Source organism: Triturus cristatus, chromosome 7, assembly GCF_964204655.1.
Source record: "Triturus cristatus chromosome 7, aTriCri1.1, whole genome shotgun sequence".
NCBI lineage: Eukaryota > Metazoa > Chordata > Amphibia > Caudata > Salamandridae > Triturus > Triturus cristatus.
In genome coordinates this window covers 353,381,044-353,393,407 of record NC_140590.1, presented here as the reverse complement: position 1 = coordinate 353,393,407, position 12,364 = coordinate 353,381,044, and the positions used below count along the sequence as shown (strand labels likewise).

Here is a 12,364-nt window from a genome sequence, read left to right as displayed (position 1 = left end):
GTATAGGGTACAGAGGCAGTTCCTCCTTTAAGGCGAAGGAGATACACCGCCTGCTGCGAGCACGGCAGCAGAAGTAACAAAATGGTCATCATTCATTACCATGATTCCATTTTATTATAAAGTGCAGTTGTTTTCTTAACTTTCAACTCGAGAATAGTGTGAGAGGGCGAGGCCATCCCTGCTGATTGACAGCAGGAATGATGACTGCCTAAAGCTAAAGTATGGATGTAAAATTGGCCTGCTTTTGTATTTGTATTGTCCAACTCAGCAGCATCCATTTGACCATCTTCTGAACGATGAAAAACTGCATCGGTTCCACATAGATTCGACTGCGGGGGCTCATTACTCTTAAAAATTCAAAACAAAGCATGCCCTGGGACATGTCCTGAGAAAAATGCTGGTTTCCACCTTGCATAGCCAGCAAGGTTTACGGTCTATTCGGTGCACTTGTGAATTCAGGCAGTACCAACATATTTACACAAATCTTAGATTAATTCATTTTTTTTTACATGTCTGAGAAACCATGCCTGCTCATTTTGTATTTGCGCCTGAGCTTTCGTGAGTCTGGCCATTTCAGCGGGAGGGAAAACAAGCATTTGCAGCGCAATAGGTCTCGCATTTTTTAGAACTATTGGTGTTGTAAATGTAAATACTTTTTACTTATGTGTTTAGTACTAGTGGATGGATGTGATGGCAATTGTGCATATTACAATTAATCTACAAGGAAAATACAGTTTAAAGCAATCCTGGATTTGTTTTAGTAAATGGATACTATGCAGTTATTCAGGACACATAGAGAATGCTTTATTACATAAAGGGAAAGGCCGGGTAAGGACTTATTGAATCTAAGAGAATAGGAGTCACCTGAATATTTTATTTGTGGGTATTTAATAACATTAAGCAATATGATGGTGCTAATTTTACCTGGTTTTCAACACCACATTGGGTGGCTGCGATGAATCTGCTGCGATTACGGCCAGAGATCCACAACAAGCAGAATAAATAACAAATTACAGCTTGTAACCAGTAGGTTTGGGCAGAGACTAATGGAACATAGCCGGAGGTTGTAATGATAGGATGAGCATGGAGAGCGAGCTCTGGGTGCGGACACAGACTAGGGATACACTGGACGGATAGGCATGGGGAGCAGAGACAGGATGAGCAGGTCTACAGAGAGACAATGTGAGCTAAAGCAGACACAAGAATTACAGATTATGAAGGCAGCGATCCCATGCAGTGGACACACACGGGGGCACAGTAAGGAACCATAAACCAAACGGGGTGCATTTGGGGGGTGGACAGCCATTGGAGCACTGGGTATCAACCAAGCATAAGGTAAGAAGAGGAGGATGAACACCCGACAAGGCACAGAGGCTGGGCGCCCATGCAGCGGACACAGTGGGAGCAAAGATGACGGGTGAGAACTAGCAAATTGCAGGAAGGCAGGGATACGGTGAGCACATACAGCTGTTAAAAAAGGGTTGTGATGTATCTCGGTGTGAACCAATTAGGAGGTAGCAAAGAAGAGGCACACAGGAGTGTCCTAAATTTTTGTCCTGAATGTTTCCCGTTTGTCCGGAATTTTTACTCTGACCATCCTCAATTTATACCTCTGGCAGTTGGTCACCTTAGGTGAAAGGGGTGTAGAGAGCACCTTGGTGAGCTTAGGGGAGGGGACAGAGGCTAGTGCCTGAGATGAGGGAAGGGAAATGCAAGCAGGAGTGCTTTAGGTGAAGGAGATGAAGCAAGTGCTCCGGGGAGAAGGAGCAGTCGGGATTGCTTCAAAGGACATTGTAAAAAAAAAAAAACACAGGGCTGGTGAATCACATTTTCAATTAAATGGAATCATAATGTAAACCTACCTAGTCAGTAAGGACTTTGAGGGTGGAGCCATGTCAGGTTTTCACAATATCCACCTGAATCATGTTTACATGTGTTAATGAAAATGGGGACCAGAATGGGAATGTAGTCTGGCCCTCAACAACCTGCATTGGATGTCCGTGATTTATAAAAAATTCGAAAGTATTATCACTATGCTTCCACAAGAAGAACATGCCTCTTTTGTATGCTATTAATCATATCCAAAATCAAACTGACTTTTATGAACAAAAAAAATGCTCTAGCTAGGAAGGCATGTTTTATTGATATGCATTAAATGACTAGATTATTGTCTTAATGAAAACACAAGCATTTTGAGAAGACAAGCTGCCTACCAAGAGTGCTGGTTATTCCTTCCTCCTCCAGTGTCAAACACGGCTCGCCACTGATGGAAAAATACCTAACTGCTGGAACTGGAAGGAATTTAGTGTTTGACAACTCTGCAGATGGTCCAATTCACAAAGGTTTTTTTTTAACGTACCTCACTGGTTTGAGAGCCCACTTCAGAGAACGGAGAATACTTCAGAGGTCAAAAGGTTCGAACACCAGTGGGGCTGACTAAGACCCTTGTTTCAAGAGTCGTGCAAATTTAGCTGTGATAATACCAGGAACGGCTCCTCCATTAGGGTGGAGGAGCGCCGCCTCACTGCTTTCTCGTAGTGTGAGAAGCAGAAACATAAAATGGTATTTTAAATACCATTTTATGTTTCTGATTCTTGCGCTGTGAGAAAGCAGAAGGCAGAGTATGCCTGGTTGGGGGCGGGCGGGACGGTATGCCTGGTTGATTGGGTCGGGTAGGAGTGGCTTGTCCACTGTTGTGGGCCCTGACTGTTTGGTCGGCCCTCTTGGGCCGACCAAACCAGTCATGCACACTCTACATTTTCTTTATGTAGGCTGCATGCAGCCCACGTAGAGAAAATGGCCTTCCTACAGGCGCCCAGCTGGGCGCTGTCCACACCAATCACAATGCTGCCATTGCAGTGTTGTGATTGGCTTAGGGGAGGGGAGGGAGGATGCATGCTTCCTGTTATTGCTGAACGCGGGACCCGGCCAGGAGCGGAGGCGGCGCGGGACCCAGTAAGGTACATTTTTTTATTTATTTATTTAACCGCCCCTCCCCTGCACGAACCCCCAGGTGACCCCCCCCCCACCCGGCCCCCCTACCCGCGAGTCATGCGAGCCACGACTGGATAAGACTGCATTAAAAAAAATTGAGGGTGCAGTACTTATTGGATGTAATATTACACCACTAGAGTGATATTTGGATGTACGAACGGGATAACTTATAAATAGCAAATGTTTACCACTATTCAGAATTCCTCAGTTTCGGAGCGCAAGCACTGTGTCAATTAAATTCGTACCAGCATTGACATTGTGCAAATTGCACAGGAATTTGAGGAGCAAATGTTCATTTATGTCTGAATTGGGATTAGCCTGGGCCCATGACTGAGGACCTAAAGCTTTCACCTTTTAGAAGTCTAAAATAGGAATTCAATTGTTTGAGAATAACACTTATTTTCCCAAAGGCAATTACATTCTATGCACATTATACAGTATAGATATGTGACTAAACTCAGCATCTGTTTTCATTTAGCTAAACATCCTTCACTTTAGCCAAATCCGCAGATGTCTGTGCCGTAAAATAAAGATTTAATGAGAATCTTTATGCTTGTGGGAGATATTTTATTTTAATCCTTAGCACCAAAGTAACACAACTTTATGGATAGCACGGGGGCGCTAGGTGGTGCACGACCAAGATGGCCACACCCCTGTGAGGCTCTTGTAGCTTGGCGGCAAAATTTTACAATTATCCTGCCTTTTACTTGACTGTTCCTGACCAAAAGGCGTGCTGCTTGTCCCTCAACAACCTGCCTTGCTCCGGTTAAAAAATCGCCGCCCGCCGTCCTCACTGGGAGGATCTTTGGCCTAGGTTCCTGGATAGAGGTGTGGTGTTGGTTCGGGCCTGGAGACCTGCGCAGCCACTGCTATTACATGAGTCCTGGGGAACCCACGTGGCGCTGGGCCCCAGTGGACACGCGCTGCAGGCTGAACTTCCCTGCCGGCCTAATCTACACACTCCGCTGGTGCCCACATATCCCACCCAACACCTGTGTGTACTTTCCAGCTCGCCTGGACGGGCGGAGATCCCTGGACACGAGTCTTGAGTACACGCGGTGAGGGGAGCTCCGCGACGGAGGCCGGACATCGCCATTTCCAATCAGAGGGCCCCAGGGACTATTTGTGTCACCGAGCCCCTGGCGGGCCACTACAGTAAGTTACTTCACCCTGCATGCCGGACTTGGCACCTCTGAAGCAGCTCTATCGTTACCTGCTCACTACTGCATATCGGCTCGCACCCACCAGATTGCGGGGGAGAGGGCCGGCAAAGTATTGCACGTGGTGGTACCGTCAGGACCGAATAACCTCTGCTGAACAGACTTTGCCACACGCTCCTTCAAGATCATTTCAAGTGTGCTTGTACATCTGCCGCTGCGGTGCCCCAAGCGGCGCTGCATACATCCTTGCCAGAAGCTCGCTTTTCCTACTGCTCTGGGCTGCCTGGATCGCTCCGACACTATCGCAAGAGTGGAACTGAGACTAACAACATCACCCTGAACTCTCTATCGGCTGGCGGGCAGCGGGTGGTGCTGAGCGCTCACAGAGTCGTTTCTCCTACTGCTGAGTGGACAGGTGCGGCAGGTAATATACGTGCGGGGATTCTTAACAGAACAGCGCCACTTTCCTCTGTGCTTGGCACCCTGGGCTTACTGCATTGTGACGGCAGTGAGATATTGGACCCTGTGATAACCCCTTATTGCCCCAGCACCATTGGCATTACCTCCTCGTCCAGTCTTCCTCGCCACAGTAATACAAATGAGCCTCCGGCTCCACACAGAACTCCAAGTAAAATAAAAGAGCAGCGCTCTAGTCTCCCCTCCCTCCTCCAACATGGCCCCCAGTGGCTTCAGCCAATCCCATAAAGGGATACAAACCAGCCAGCCCGATCTGTTCTTTTTTTCTGCACTTCTCCGAGTGCTGTGTTGCCTGATGGTCAGGTGAGTGGGGCTGGGATCCTGCTTGAGCGGACCCGTTATGCCCTAGGGTATCTAGTTTGGGGGTAGTAGTGTGTTTTTCACTGTTGTCGGTAGTTTGTTTCTTTTTAATATATTTTTTTGCCTCCTGCTACTACCTTCGCGCCTCTGGTCCTGCTTCAGCGGACTTTAGTGGCGTTCGTTTCGGTTATGGAAGAGAGTCATGTTGTGACTCTGGATTCAGCCTCATGACTGTTGTCGGTGGTTTGTTTCATTTACCGGCTGCGCGTCCTGCTAAGCGGACGTAGCGCGGCCGGATGCGTTTGATCTGGGGGCCGGAGGCTCCCGGTAGCATTCTTACCTACTGACAGGGCTGCGTGTGCTTGCTGTGGGGGCGGGAAACTCCCGTCCGCATTTCTTTCGGATGCAGGTTCAGTACACGTTCTTTGATGTGGTGGGACGGTGTTCGGTCTGTCTCCGACCTCACGAGACGGTCTCTGTAGTGCATCCACTGTCTATGGGCATGCGCGCGGCTGTTTCTTCCGGCATTTATGTTGATTTGTCGGCTTGCATGTACTGGCTTGTATGGTTGCCTAGCAACCCCGGGGCCTTTTATACCAGGCGTGTTGTCTTGTTCCTTGCCTGTGTTTCAATTCATTTGTCCACTTGTGTATGAATATGACGGAGAGTGGTTCTGTGGCTGAGTCTGCTCCTGATCCCTTGGTGGTGGCTTCTGGTTCTGGTATACAGATGCCATCTATGGAATTATTACAGCAGATGATTAATTCTGCTGTGGCTGCTGCCTTACAGGGGCAGGTGCCTGTTCCTCCTGCGAAGCGGGCTAAGATTGATGGCGCTGCTGCTGCTGATTCTGAGAATGAGGAGGAGGTTGATGTCAGGGGCCGTTTTGTGCAGGGTGCCGACCTGAAGGAGGTGCTGGGTCACATTCGCGAGAACTTGGCATTTCCTGCTTCTGTTGTTCCTCTGGAGAGCGATCTATTTGCGCAATATCAGCGTCCTGAACCTGATTCTTTGCCTCTACACTCTTCAGTCTTGAGGTGCTTGGAGAATGAATGGAAGGATGTGGACAAAGGTTCCTTTCCACGCTTTTTGAATAAAAGGTACCCGCTGCAGGATTTTGCGGTGAAATTCCCTTCCTCGGTAAAGGTTGATTCCTTGTTGGCCAGCATGTCGTCTCATGAGACTGTGGTTTCGGAAGATTCTTCTCCTGCTGACCCGGTTGACCGTAAAGTGGATGGTGCGGTGAAGCGCACTTTTGCGGCTGCAAATTTTTCTATCAGGGCTGCTGCCTATGCTTCTTACACTATACAATCCTTGCTTAAGGATTTCCAGTCTCTGTCAGAATTGTTGGACCAGGGGGAGGATGTTTCTTCTACCCTAGCTTTGATGGAACAACAGGTTCGGCTGCTTTCAGATGTGTCCTTTGACTCTTTGGGAGCGGCAGCTTCTGCGGCTGGGTCTTCGGTGGCTGCGAGACGCCAGTTGTGGCTTCGTTCCTGGAAGGCTGATGCTGCGCAGAAAAATCTCCTGATGAAGATTCCTTTTTCTGGGGTTAAACTTTTTGGGTCACCTCTGGAAGACATGGTAAAGAAAACGGCGGAGGACCGTAAACTCCTGGCTCCTGAGAGGGCGAGTCACTTCCGTTCGTTTGGTTCTCAGCGGGCCTTTGGCCCTTCTAGGAGAGGTCGGGCTGGTCAGCCCTTTCGTGGAAGGGGGCGTGGCCGGGGTGCTCCTTCCTTTGGTAAAACCCGGTTCTCTGGTTCTTCTTCCTCCTCCAATCCTGCGCCAAAGTCATGACTGGATCGCTCCTGGTTTGGGTCCGGTTGGGGGTCGCCTCAGTTCCTTCCTGGATTCTTGGAGGGTGACTGTATCGGACAAATGGGTGCTGCAGGTGATTTCAGAGGGATTGCGTATTGGATTTATCCAGACTCCCCCAGACTGTTTCAAGGCCACTTCTTGTCCCAGAGACCCTGTAAGGAGATTGGCACTTTTGGAAGGCATCGAATCCCTGGTGGTCAAAAGTGCGGTGATTTCTGTTCCAGTCGATCAATTGGGGTTGGGTGTGTATTCCATCCTATTCCTGGTGTCTAAACGCACTGGGGATCTTCAACCAGTGATGGACCTGAAGTGGTTGAATGCTTACATCCCTCACCAGAAGTTCAAAATGGTTTCCCTTCAGTTGATCCTTCCTCTGATATCTCAGGGCGACTTCCTTGCGTCAACAGACTTGAGAGATGCTTATCTGCATGTCCCTGTTCATCCAGACTCTCAGAGGTTTCTCCGGTTTTGCGTGATGGGTCGTCATTTTCAATTCCAGGTACTGCCCTTTGGGCTATGCTCTGCTCCCAGGGTCTTTACTAAGGTTCTGGCTCCTCTTATTGGCCATTTGCATGGGGAGGGCATTAGTGTTTTTCCTTATCTGGACGACATTTTAATTTCTGCTTCTTCTCTTCCTAAGGCGGAGTTGCATGTCCAGAGAGTGTGCCATGTCCTGGAGCATCATGGGTTCCTAGTGAATATACCGAAGTCCTCCCTGGTTCCTGCACAGGAATTGACTTTCATTGGGGCTCTGTTCAGGACTCAATTGGGAATGGTGTTCCTGCCCCCTCCCAGGATTCTGTCCCTGGTGTCTGCAGTTCGTGCCCTGTTGTTGGGGCATTCTCATCCTGTGAGCCTTTGGTTGAGGGTTCAGGGTCTAATGTCGGCATCATTGTTGACGGTGCCGTGGGCTCGCCTCCACATGTACCCGGTGGTGTCACACGTTTTGTCGCATTGGGACCCCTGTTCCCTAGATATGAGTGTTTTGATTCCTATGTCGGAAGATGTTCGGGTGGTCCTCAGTTGGTGGTTGGACGAGAGTCATCTGTCCAGGGGCCGCCCCTTTCTGATTGTTCCCACCCGCGTGGTCACTACCGATGCCAGCCTGCTGGGGTGGGGTTCTACTCTGGGGGATTCGACATCTCAGGGGGTTTGGCCTCAGTCGGTGTTGTCATGTTCCTCCAACTACAAGGAGGTGAAGGCCGTACTTCTGGGTCTGTTGGATTTCTCGGATCTGGTTCAGGGTCACCATGTACAGGTCCGAACGGACAATCAGGTTGTGATGTCTTATTTGAACCATCAAGGGGGGTGCAAGGTTCGATCCCTCAGTTGCCTCAGCCGTCGGATATGTTGTTGGGCGGAGGTACACCTGGAGCCCCTCTCTGCCATTTACCTACCTGGCGCGGAGAACACTGTGGCGGATTGTCTGAGCCGGGTGTTTCCTTCCATGGGGTCTTTGTCCCCGACACATGTGATGTTCAGGAGGTTGCGGAGGATGTTTGGATATCCGATTGTCGACCTCTTTGCTTCCCAGGACAATTACAAGATCAGTTGCTTTTGCATGATTATGCCTTGCCGGGATGCATGGAGGGTGGATGCCCTGTCGTTCCCTTGGCCGACGGGTCTATTGTATGCCTTTCCCCCTGTTCCCCTGATTCCGGCGGTTTTGCAGAAGATCAAGAGGGAGGGGTCGTTTGTGCTACTGATTGCTCCGGGTTGGATGCGTCGACCTTGGTATCCCCTGCTATTGGAATTGGCTGTGTCTCCGGGGTGGGCCTTGCCATTCATTCCTTATCCTCTGATGGGTCCTCTTCTTCCTCTGCCTGTGTTCCGTTCCTTGGGTCTGCGGGCCTGGCTCTTGAGAGGGATTCGTTGATGCGAAATGGCTGTTCATTGGCTGTGTCTGGTGTCATTCAGCAATCCAGGAGACCTTCTACTCTTAAATCCTATGCGAAGCACTGGGATAATTTTGTTTCTTGGTGTCTGTGTCACGATCTGTCGGTGGCTTCTTTGGACCCGGCTCGCATTTTGGATTTTTTGAATGATGGATTTGTGCTGGGCTTAGCCATTTCGACTCTTCGGGCTCAGTGGACTGCGATTCGGGCATTCCATGTCCTCCCTTTGGTTTCTGTTTCGCCATTGGTTGCTAGACTTTTTAAGTCTCTCTCTTTCCAACGCTCCCGTCCTATCACGTGTCCTCCACCTTGGGACCTGCCTTTGGTTTTGCGCTCCTTACAGTTGGCTCCCTTCGAGCCTTTGGAGTCGGTGGGGTTGAAGTTTTTAACACTCAAGGTGGTGTTTCTTGTGGCGATTACTTCTGCCAGACGTATGGGTGAGTTGGGTGCCTTCCTTCGTTCTGCTCCATTTTTGTTGATTTTGTCGGACCGTGTGGTGTTGCGCCCTCATCCTACGTTCATTCCGAAAGTGGATTCTTATTTTCACCGGTCTACTGAGGTAGTTCTTCCGAGTCTTTGTCCTGATCCTTCCTCGGATGAGGAATCCCTGTTGCACCTCTTAGATGTTCGTCGTGCTTTATTGATCTATTTGTCACGCACGTCTTCGTTTTGCAAGGTGGACAACTTATTTGTCAATTATGGTTTGTCACGTCAGGGCCTGAAACCATCCCTATCGACGGGAAGTCGCTGGATTAAGGAGGCCATTTTATTGGCGTACGCTTCTGTTTCTGAGGTTCCCTCCCTTCCTGTTCAGGGGCGTTCCACCCGATCTGTTGCTGTGTCTTGGGCCTCCTTCAAAGGGGTGTCCATGGAGGATGTTTGCAGGGCTGCTACTTGGTCTTCTCCTCATACATTCATGTCCCATTACCGCCTCCAGGTTGGGGGTGGGGGTTCTGTTTCATTTGCATCTTCTGTTCTGACTGCGGGGGTGACTTGAGAGGTTATCGTTTTGATTACTGTACCTCTGTGTATTAAATTATGTTTTCGCTGCACTATTGGTGTGGTCTATTTCCTTACATGAAGCTGATTGCTTTGGTATCGGCTCATTTGTATTACTGTGGCGAGGAAGACTGGACGAGGAGGTAATGCCCCGGTTACTTACCGGTAATCTTCATTACTCCGAGTCCTAGTCTTCCTCACCACAGAATAGTTTCCCTTCCCTCCCGGCCCTGGTGGTGGCTTCATGTCTGCGGCTTTGTTTATCAGATCGGGCAGGCTGGTTTGTATCCCTTTATGGGATAGGCTGAAGCCACTGGGGGCCATGTTGGAGGAGGGAGGGGAGACTAGAGCGCTGCTCTTTTATTTTACTTGGAGTTCTGTGTGGAGCCGGAGGCTCATTTGTATTACTGTGGCGAGGAAGACTAGGACTCGGAGTAATGAAGATTACCGGTAAGTAACCGGGGCATTCGCCTACACGCTTTCCAAACGCAGTAGCCTATTCGAGTGGGGGGCCTACAGTTTTTCTTTGCATGTTCCACCCTGGACTATGCCAAGCACCTACCCTTCCCTCCCCATCTACCCCGCACCATTGGGAGGCTTCATTGCAGCTCTGGGAGAAGGGAGGACCTCGTAGCCCACAAGTGACCCCCCACACGGGCGATCTCCTTTACTGTTTTCGAATTTCCTTTCATCTAATTGAATTGGACTGCAATGTTCATTTGTTTTTGGGTGGGTAGTGCATTTCCAGCACAATTGGGGTGCTGTTATGGGTGGGGGTGGGTTTGGGATTGTTTTTGTTCTGAATGTTACTTTTTCTATTTACCAGCAGGTAGACATGCAAACGCACATAGAAAATGGCAAACACAGTCACTTGCCCAAGATGCATCTAAATATAACCATACTATTAGGTAATTACCTCACAGACTGAGGCGTTAAAGAAAATCTACTCACGTGGAACGTCAGAGGTTTCGGTAACCCCCGTAAATGCAGACAAATCCTCACATACCTGGACAGGCACCAAATTCATGTCGCCATGCTTCAGGAGACACACTTTGACCCACGCAGACCTCCCTGCTTTGGCAGCAAATGGACTGCCGACCGTATCTTTTCCTCCTATTCCACATATTCCAGGGGTACATTGATTCTCGTACAAAAAAAAAATACTCCCTTCATTCTGGGCGGAAAACATTGTGATTGCCAAGGTAAAAGCTGCTTCCTCTGGGGAGCGCTGGGCACACAGTCGGTCACAATGGTCAGCTGTTACGGACCCAACATTGATGACCCGGACTACTTCCGCGCACTATGGGAGCAAATACTTAAAGTGGGATCCACTCCTACTATCTGGGGGGAACTTTAATACTGCCCTGTGCCCTGCAGCTGACAGGTCTAACCCTCTTTCTCACCACTATACCAAAACACAAGACACACTAGCACACCGGTTCCATGATGGAATATCGTTAACATAAATATCGTCAGAAATAAATATCGTCACTAAAATATCGCTTACATTAATATCGTCATCCTATACTTAAACAAGAATTCACACAAATATCGATTTTTTTTTATCGACAACCCTAATATCGTTCACACTAATATCTACAACATAAATATCGACTACTACATTATCGACTTTATTTTAAATATCATTACCTTAGACATTTATATCGACTACACTAACATCGACGACCTATCTGCTTATAGAAATATACAAAAAATATTGTCTTTTTATTACCAACTCGATATGCACTATTCTTTTATTTTACTCACTTGTTTTTACTATTTTACTTTACAAAACTATTCACACATATAATTATTTAGTTTTCCTAATACTTATTGATATAAAAATATATAATATAGGTTAAAAAAAATTACATTTACTGATACTATCATACACTCCGATGGCCTAAATGTGAAACACATTTCATTATTTTCTACATATAAACTATTTACATATAAAACAAAAAAGCACATATAAAACTTTTTACAATGTACTTTAACAAACAGATAGTGATGCAACAAACTCTTACGAAAATAACGGTTGTCTAATTCGAAATTACGTTCTCGACCAATGATTTTGAAATTTCACTAATTGAACCAATCAAAAGCTACCATTAATTAACTCACTAATATAAAAACAATTATACACTTAACGTAATTTACCATTTTTGGCACAAACTTGGAGAAAAACGGTTACCTTGCTGAGAGAAGAGAATACAAACCTACGACTACAACTACAAAACGTCATACTACACTTCAAGTAAGTAAAATCCCATTGCTTTTTTCATTCGAACTTAGCAAAAAGTAGATAAACTCCCTAATTTAAAAACTGTTGTTCTTTAGAGTGAAAACAAAACATGTTGAACTTATCAACAACGACCAAAAACTTAGATGTAAAATCATTTACAAACTACCTTATCCATGTCTACTTAGATAGCTGATAAAAATTATTTAAACTTGCTAAGTAAATGTACTATTTACTTCATATGTTAACAACTACTATCATCCAAATACTATAACTAACACAATGATTATTTTTTCCACAGACTCTAAAAAATTATTTACCTATCTACAACTACACTACCAACATCTTCTACTACATCAAGTAAGTATAGTCACTGTATGTATAACAATTCTGAAAGTAAAATCAAACACCTATAACACTAAATCATGTCTTTCAATCATTCTTTAACACTACTACAGAACTTAAAAAGAAGAAAATTC

The 12,364-nt window shown here is 47.1% G+C and overlaps 1 protein-coding gene across 1 annotated transcript in view; it reads right to left on the bottom strand.

The window, feature by feature from the left end:
• LOC146809649 (uncharacterized) overlaps window positions 1–12,364 on the bottom strand; it is a 763,091-nt gene that overhangs the window by 355,509 nt on the left and 395,218 nt on the right. The gene's annotated exons all lie outside the window — the stretch shown is intronic.